Source organism: Rhamphochromis sp. 'chilingali' (assembly GCF_963969265.1).
Source record: "Rhamphochromis sp. 'chilingali' genome assembly, chromosome: 5".
In the NCBI taxonomy this organism is placed as follows: Eukaryota; Metazoa; Chordata; class Actinopteri; order Cichliformes; family Cichlidae; genus Rhamphochromis; species Rhamphochromis sp. 'chilingali'.
Genome location: NC_137932.1, coordinates 34,580,969 through 34,588,722, shown reverse-complemented (window position 1 = coordinate 34,588,722; position 7,754 = coordinate 34,580,969). Strand labels below are relative to the sequence as shown.

General features: G+C 36.8%; 2 long non-coding RNA genes across 3 annotated transcripts; one reads left to right on the top strand and one right to left on the bottom strand.

The window, feature by feature from the left end:
* The first annotated feature begins 1,826 nt into the window (after nucleotides 1-1,826).
* On the top strand, nucleotides 1,827-4,655 carry LOC308396912. Of its 2 annotated transcripts, XR_013971655.1 has the most exons (4): nucleotides 1,827-1,878; nucleotides 1,979-2,091; nucleotides 4,238-4,332; nucleotides 4,441-4,655. It is a non-coding gene; the product is annotated as an uncharacterized lncRNA (long non-coding RNA). The 2 variants fall into 2 exon arrangements; XR_013971656.1 differs by lacking the exon at nucleotides 1,827-1,878 and having other exon boundaries at nucleotides 1,886-2,091; nucleotides 4,441-4,652.
* Nucleotides 4,656-4,989: 334 nt separating this feature from the next.
* LOC308396911 lies at nucleotides 4,990-7,356 on the bottom strand. The gene is made up of 2 exons (XR_013971654.1): nucleotides 7,150-7,356; nucleotides 4,990-5,492 (listed from the first exon to the last, which is right to left on the bottom strand). It is a non-coding gene; the product is annotated as an uncharacterized lncRNA (long non-coding RNA).
* Between the last annotated feature and the right edge of the window lie 398 nt (nucleotides 7,357-7,754).

The following is a 7,754-nucleotide window of genomic DNA, read 5'->3' as shown; positions in this document are numbered from 1 at the left end:
TGCTGCTGCGTGTGTAAACAGATGCACCTGTTTTGGTGGGGAAAAGTGCACAGCCTCTCTGATTGGTGGATTCAAATTCACCAGCTCCCAGGCTGACCTAGAAACTTACTTCTCTCTCCCTGTGTGTGTGTGTGTGTGTGTGTGTGTGTGTGTGTGTGTGTGTGTGTGTGTGACAGAGAGAGAGAGAGAGAGAGAAAGGCTTTTAATGGGATGATCTCATTCTAAGATTTAAATTCAATATATTTAGACTGGTTGACTGAATTGGATCTTGTGTGTGGGTCTCTCTGTGCATGTGTGTTTCCTCATGTGTACATATTTGTGATTGTGTGGCTGTAATAAATTTTTTTGCAGATTTTTGTCATTTAACAAGTATATTTGAGGGACCCTCAGCATGTTCAGCATTTTTTCAGCTGTCCATTTTGCTTTTCCAATTTTTCTGTTTAACTTATTACTATTGTGCTAAATCATACTATTTCTGCTATTTTATAAGATTTGTGCTTAATATACTATTTCTGCTTTTATAGGATTTGTGCTTAATATAGTATTTCTGCTAAATGTAGTATTTATGCTTAATCATACTATTTCTGCTTTTCATAGTATTTGTGCTTAATATAGTATTTCTGCTAAATTTAGTATTTCTGATTAATTATAGTTTTTCTACTAAATCATAGTATAGTATTTCTGCTTTTTATGGGATTTGTGCTAAAACAAAGTATTTCTACTAAATGTAGTATTTGTGCTTAATCATACCATTTCTGCTTTTTATAGGATTTGTGCTTAATATAGTATTTCTGCTAAATTATAGTATTTCTGCCAAATTATAATATTTGTGCTAAAACATAGTCTCAATTTAAAATTACAATATTCATAGTTCATCACAGTGTCTCTGGTAAATCACAATATTTCTGCTCTGTTGTACTATTTTTCTAAATCATAGTGTTTCTGTAATGTTTAAGTATTTTTGGCTAAATATATTCTTTCTGTTATCTTATACTATTTCTCCTAAATTCTTGTATTTTTGAGAAGTTATCATGTTTCTGGTAAGTTACAATATTTCTGCTAAATTCTGCTATGCTATTGTATTTCTGCCAAGTATTATGTTTCCTCTAAGATATTGCAGTTCTGCTAAGTTATTCCATTTTAGCAAACTTCTTTTGCTTCTGCAAAGTTTTTACAATTTCTGCAACTTTTCAGCTTTTTCAGCTACTTTTTGCATACAGCTTCAGCTTTAAGCATCCACACTGCATTTTCGCAGGAAATGCAAATTTTTCTAGTTTTAAAATGTATTCCACCAAAGATTATAGAAGTAATGTATTCTGAATACTTTACAACTACATGAATGTACTATTGCTGTGTGATTTATTACTATTACTGAAGGCTACTCGCCATACCAATACCAACTAGATGTTAAAATCTTAATATAAATGAATAACAGTAGGTGGACATTAGGTAAGGCTGCACTTTTTGCAGCGATCTTGTGTAGAAAACTATTCAGCGCGTATATAAAACAGGTCAGTATGGAAGAAATATAGTATCATCAGAATTCAAGTATTTTTAGACATTGAATTTATGACACTGAATTTTTATCCTCCAAATTTCCCTGCAAAAATATTCACCTGCAAAAATTCACCTGCAAAAAATTCACCTGCAAAAATTCACCTGAAAAAAATTCACCTGCAAAAAATTCACCTGCAAAAAATTCACCTGCAAAAATTCACCTGCAAAAATTCAACTGCAAAAGTGATGAACTTTAATGACCCAAGCCAGAGCAATCAGCACCAGATCGAGTCGAGTGGCTCTCGGCCAATTAAATTACGCTGTTTGATCACATGACACCGTTAGCCAGCAGTTTGTCTCCTAAAAGAGAGCTGTTTAGAGGTGAGTGATTAAGTTTTTCTCCTAAATAGAGATCATTACAGAACGCCTAGTCCTACTTAAAATCCCATTTATTTTTATTTTATCATCTACTCGAACTAAGGAAAACGTTTGACTAACTCAAAGACAATTTCCACGCCTCCCCTGCCTGACTGCAGAGGCAGTTTTGAATTTAGGAGCAGCAAGATGGAAGCGGCAAACCCTGGCGATTCTCCGGTAAGTATATTGTTTTTTATCTTCAAGTTTGTCTTTTGAAACGTTAATTTTATTTAAATCCGTTGCTCACGTATAAGTACACAGACGGGGTCTTTGCTCAACTCGTCTGAGGCGTGTCTCACTAAGCGCTACATGCTAGCATCCTGCTAACCGAGCTACCCTTTACATGCTGTGCTTTAGAAAATAGGATACTCGTTAAAAAATACTCCGCAGATATTGATAGATAGACGAACACTGCAAATATAATGTTGTAAACGAAAACGGCCTTTGGTGAAGTGGTAAAATACACCATGAATAGAGCCATAGAGTGAATGGCTGCCATGGTTGCAGAACGCCCTGATTTAATGACAAGAATGGGGAAGAGTGAGGCGAAGTGAACCAAAGCCACAAAACACGGTCAGACAAGGCGGCAAAAGGGCAGTGATCTGTCCGTCAGTATGAAGTTGGTGTGTGCTTTGGTGAACAAAAACTCGAGACCGGTAGCAGGAAGATGGGAGACTCGTGTTTCACTGGAATAGTGGTGAATTAAAACATCCTTTGTTGGGGACATTTAGGTGTAAATGCATCCATACAGGTGAGACAGAGGCAGACCAGACAGTGAAGAAAACAAGGCAAACATTAGAAATATAAAAACGGAAATATAGGATTAATATAACATACAATTGGGGAAAATGTAAGGAACACAATGTAAATGATATTGTAAAGTCATTAAAACAGCATACTCTGATTAAAAGAAACAGATAATTGGGTAGGATGATGATGATAATAATGATGATAATAATAATAATAATAATAATGTTAAAGAACATGTACAAGATGGGTATGTATACTTGTAGCCAGAACTTAACAACTACAAAGTTGTAGCATGCCAGACCATCTTGATTGAATGTAACTTCGCTCCACACAAGTTTTATGGTAGACATATTCATATTGGTAGGGCTGCTCGATTATGGCAAAAATGATAATCACGATTATTTTCACTGAAATTGAGATCACGATTATTTGACGATATTTATTTAACCCTTTAAGACCTACTATAGAACCAAGTCCACCAGAGCTTATATTATTTTTTTTTACATGTTGTAGTGCCATTTGTGGGAGCATTTCAAGTTGCTATACATCAATACAACTGTTATAGCCCATATTTTAATAATATGTATGCATTAAGTCCATAGTAATTACATAAATTGCAAAAAAGTGCAATAAACTACAAAAAAAATAGAAAATCGCTTTTGTTTTGTTTACATATATTTCTACTTGGAGAAATTTAAGAGGTTTATCCCTCAAAACTTTAAATACAATAAAGTTGCAAAAAATAGTTTACAACAACAGGAAATTTATTTTGAGTGTCTTCATAGTTTTATTTTGGAGATACAGCAATTTTTATATACTGCAGGAAAAACAAAAAACAATCCTATGATGCAAATTTGCAAAGAAAACAGCAGGTGCATCATTTTACTGTGGGAAGTGTTACGAACAGCTGATAGGAACGGCAAAGCGTGTTTCTGGAATATTATGCTTTTGTTCCTGCAAGCGCTTTTTATGCAATTTTTGCAAAGCTATATGTGGAACGAAACCGTGACCGAGGACAAACTGATGGCATCAGATGTAAGTACAACTCCTCCGGTTTCATATGCAAAACAAATTATTGCGCTAGCTTACACGGTTCAGGTTCTACAGGGATTTAAAAATAGTTACGCAAAACGGAGCGTGCTGCTCTGACCGGCTTTAAAGGGTTAACAATGACTTTAAAAAATAATATAAAATAGTGTGCAACACCACTGAAGTTTTTTTTTACCTCTCTTTTCAACCAACGGCAGTCACTCTCCTCTCCAAATAACTTCTGCTTAGCTTTCCGAGCTTCCCTCGGGTCCTCTTAATCAGCGGTCTCCACCCTTTTTTGCGCCACCCTTTATGCCCGACAATATTTTCACGGACCGGCCTTTAAGGTGTCGCGGATAAATGAGGGAGGGGCCAATAATCGGCTCAGTCATTTTTAATGATCGTTGAAAGCCCAGATCGTAATCGTGATTAAAATTCGATTAATTGAGCAGCCCTACATATTGGTATCTAATAAATGATTAATTCTTAGATTTTATCAAACGTTAATTTATAAATTGTTTCTGTCTTTATGTGTTTGTTTCAGATTATGCAAGATGTAATTATTCAGTCAGCAAGACACTTGCTGCAGTTACTGACATCATCCAACTGAACTGCTGCTGTGATGAATCAGAATACAAGGTTTACTTTAGCAAGACCTATGAGTTAATGCTACATTTAACTAAATTGTTATATATTTTGTGTCCAATATTGTCTCCATATGATTTTGTTTTTTGCAACATCTTGCAGAGAACAGAGTCAAGGTACCAGCTTGGTCAACCCTAAAAGACCATCTGTTCATCAAGAAATGACCAGGTGAAAAAGTCATAAACTAAACACTCTGCATGAGCATGGAATTTAGGATGCAACTTTATATCTTACCTGCTCTACACTCAGGGCTTGAATTACAACAACAGTCAATCACATAAAAAAAAATATATACTTTTGGTAGTTCTGTGTCTCTCTCTCTCCTCCAAACCCAGATGACTGAACCGGGTTCTGCTGGAGGTTTCTTCTTGTTAAAGGGGAGTTTTTCCTCTGCACTGTCACTTCATGGTGCTCAGTGTGAGGGATTGAGGTTGAGTCCATATGTCCTGCGAACAACTGCTGGGCAATGACACCATGCAATCTTCTGGGATTCCTTGGATAGAAAACCTGTGAGCTGCACTTGTCCTTGGTCTTCACAGCTCACCTTTTTACTGTTTATTGAATCAAAATTCTCCAGTGACATGGATTCTACATTGTAACTGATGTGATGTTCTATAAAGTGGTTTTAATAAAAAAAAAAAAAGGCAAAAATTAGTTTGTTTCTTTATTCAATTTTTGAACAGTGATACTCATTCAGTAAATGCAAATTATTTACACGGCAGTGCACTATAGGCATAAATCTAGACCCCTAGATAAAACATGATGGCATTATAGCAGTGACAACTCCTCCACGGTAGCAGGTGGGATTTCTTTTTTGAGGACGGCTCCTTTTACCTGTCACTACAGATGGTCTGTTTGTTCTGATCAAGAGCCTTTTTTTGGGCAGCTGAAGAGGAGAAGTCTATCTTATGGCCAACCTCTGGCTGTATCTTGGTCATATTACCCAGCAAAACCCAGTATGCAGGTTCATCTGTAACAGTCCTTGTGCCACAGATCACTGTTGCTTCTACATTAAACAGAAGAGCAGTGACGTGGGTGCAGGTCTCCGTGACTCCGGCCTTACAGCTGCAGTGGGCGGCTTCAACCTTCCCTGTGATGCTCACAGTGACCCATGGCTGCAATGCTGGTTCATTCAGTCTTTGAGAGTGCAGGACCTGAAACACACACAAAGTTCTTGTCTTTAAATGAACTATGAGCCAAGGCTGACATAAATGTTTTATCTACTTAATCATTAATGTAACAGTGTTTAGAAAGTTAGCACATACATGTAATTTTTCATTTCTTTATGTGTCCATCTATAGAACGCTGCATGTTATAGTGTAAATCTGCCTGTTCTCTGTCAGAAACCTGCCTGCAGAAAATGAACCTAAAGGATGTAATGCAAGGATGTCATCACTTTCAAGATGGAGAAAGCATAAAGTGAAAATTATGAATCACTTAATATGATAAGGAGATTCTGCAGGTCATTAATCAATGTATAAAATTAAATAAAATTATTTTTAGTGACACAAGATACAAATATGGAAGGAAGATGTATAATCGCTCAGTTTGGGGAAATTGTGGGTAGCCTGCAAGGGCCTCAACTTCTCCATACCCACAATGTGCAACAAATGGGCACAGCTATCTTCAACAGTGGAACATCGGCCAGTTACTTCCAACTTTAACGCAGCTTGTAGTCTTGGAGAGCAGCACACCACAACTTCTGCTAACAGTGGAAACAGATTAAGAAATCCATGCAAACAGATTCATAAACCGAAAGAATATTATTTTACAGGATTAATGATCATATCAGCCGCTGGCTGATCACAAACCCTGAGGGTGTATACAAGAAGCAGAAGAAGCAGAGGGGATATCCAGTTTAAGTTTAGATAGTATTTGTAAAGATATTGACCATATCCTTTTCTGAAAGTGTGGATATAATGGATGGGGTAAGGTACTGGCATGCTACAACTTTATAGTTGTTAAGTTCTGGCTACAAGTATACATACCCATCTTGTACATTTTTTTTATTTTATTATTATTATTATTATTATTATTATTATCATCATCATCATCCTCCTACCCAATTATCTGTTTCTTTTAATCAGAGTATGCTGTTTTAATGACTTTACAATATCATTTACATTGTGTTCCTTACATTTTCCCCAATTGTATGTTATATTAATCCTATATTTCCGTTTTAATATTTCTAATGTTTGCCTTGTTTTCTTCACTGTCTGGTCTGCCTCTGTCTCACCTTTATGGATGCATTTACACCTAAATGTCCCCAACAAAGGATGTTTTAATTCACCACTATTCCAGTGAAACACGAGTCTCCCATCTTCCTGCTACCGGTCTCGAGTTTTTGTTCACCAAAGCACACACCAACTTCATACTGACGGACAGATCACTGCCCTTTTGCCGCCTTGTCTGACCGTGTTTTGTGGCTTTGGTTCACTTCGCCTCACTCTTCCCCATTCTTGTCATTAAATCAGGGCGTTCTGCAACCATGGCAGCCATTCACTCTATGGCTCTATTCATGGTGTATTTTACCACTTCACCAAAGGCCGTTTTCGTTTACAACATTATATTTGCAGTGTTCGTCTATCTATCAATATCTGCGGAGTATTTTTTAACGAGTATCCTATTTTCTAAAGCACAGCATGTAAAGGGTAGCTCGGTTAGCAGGATGCTAGCATGTAGCGCTTAGTGAGACACGCCTCAGACGAGTTGAGCAAAGACCCCGTCTGTGTACTTTATACGTGAGCAACGGATTTAAATAAAATTAACGTTTCAAAAGACAAACTTGAAGATAAAAAACAATATACTTACCGGAGAATCGCCAGGGTTTGCCGCTTCCATCTTGCTGCTCCTAAATTCAAAACTGCCTCTGCAGTCAGGCAGGGGAGGCGTGGAAATTGTCTTTGAGTTAGTCAAACGTTTTCCTTAGTTCGAGTAGATGATAAAATAAAAATAAATGGGATTTTAAGTAGGACTAGGCGTTCTGTAATGATCTCTATTTAGGAGAAAAACTTAATCACTCACCTCTAAACAGCTCTCTTTTAGGAGACAAACTGCTGGCTAACGGTGTCATGTGATCAAACAGCGTAATTTAATTGGCCGAGAGCCACTCGACTCGATCTGGTGCTGATTGCTCTGGCTTGGGTCATTAAAGTTCATCACTTTTGCAGTTGAATTTTTGCAGGTGAATTTTTGCAGGTGAATTTTTTGCAGGTGAATTTTTGCAGGTGAACTTTTTTTCAGGTGAATTTTTTGCAGGTGAATTTTTGCAGGTGAATTTTTTTTCAGGTGAATTTTTGGCAGGTGAATTTTTTGCAGGTGAATTTTTTTCAGGTGAATTTTTGCAGGTGAATTTTTTGCAGGTGAATTTTTGCAGGTGAATTTTTGCAGGTGAATATTTTTGCAGGGAAATTTGG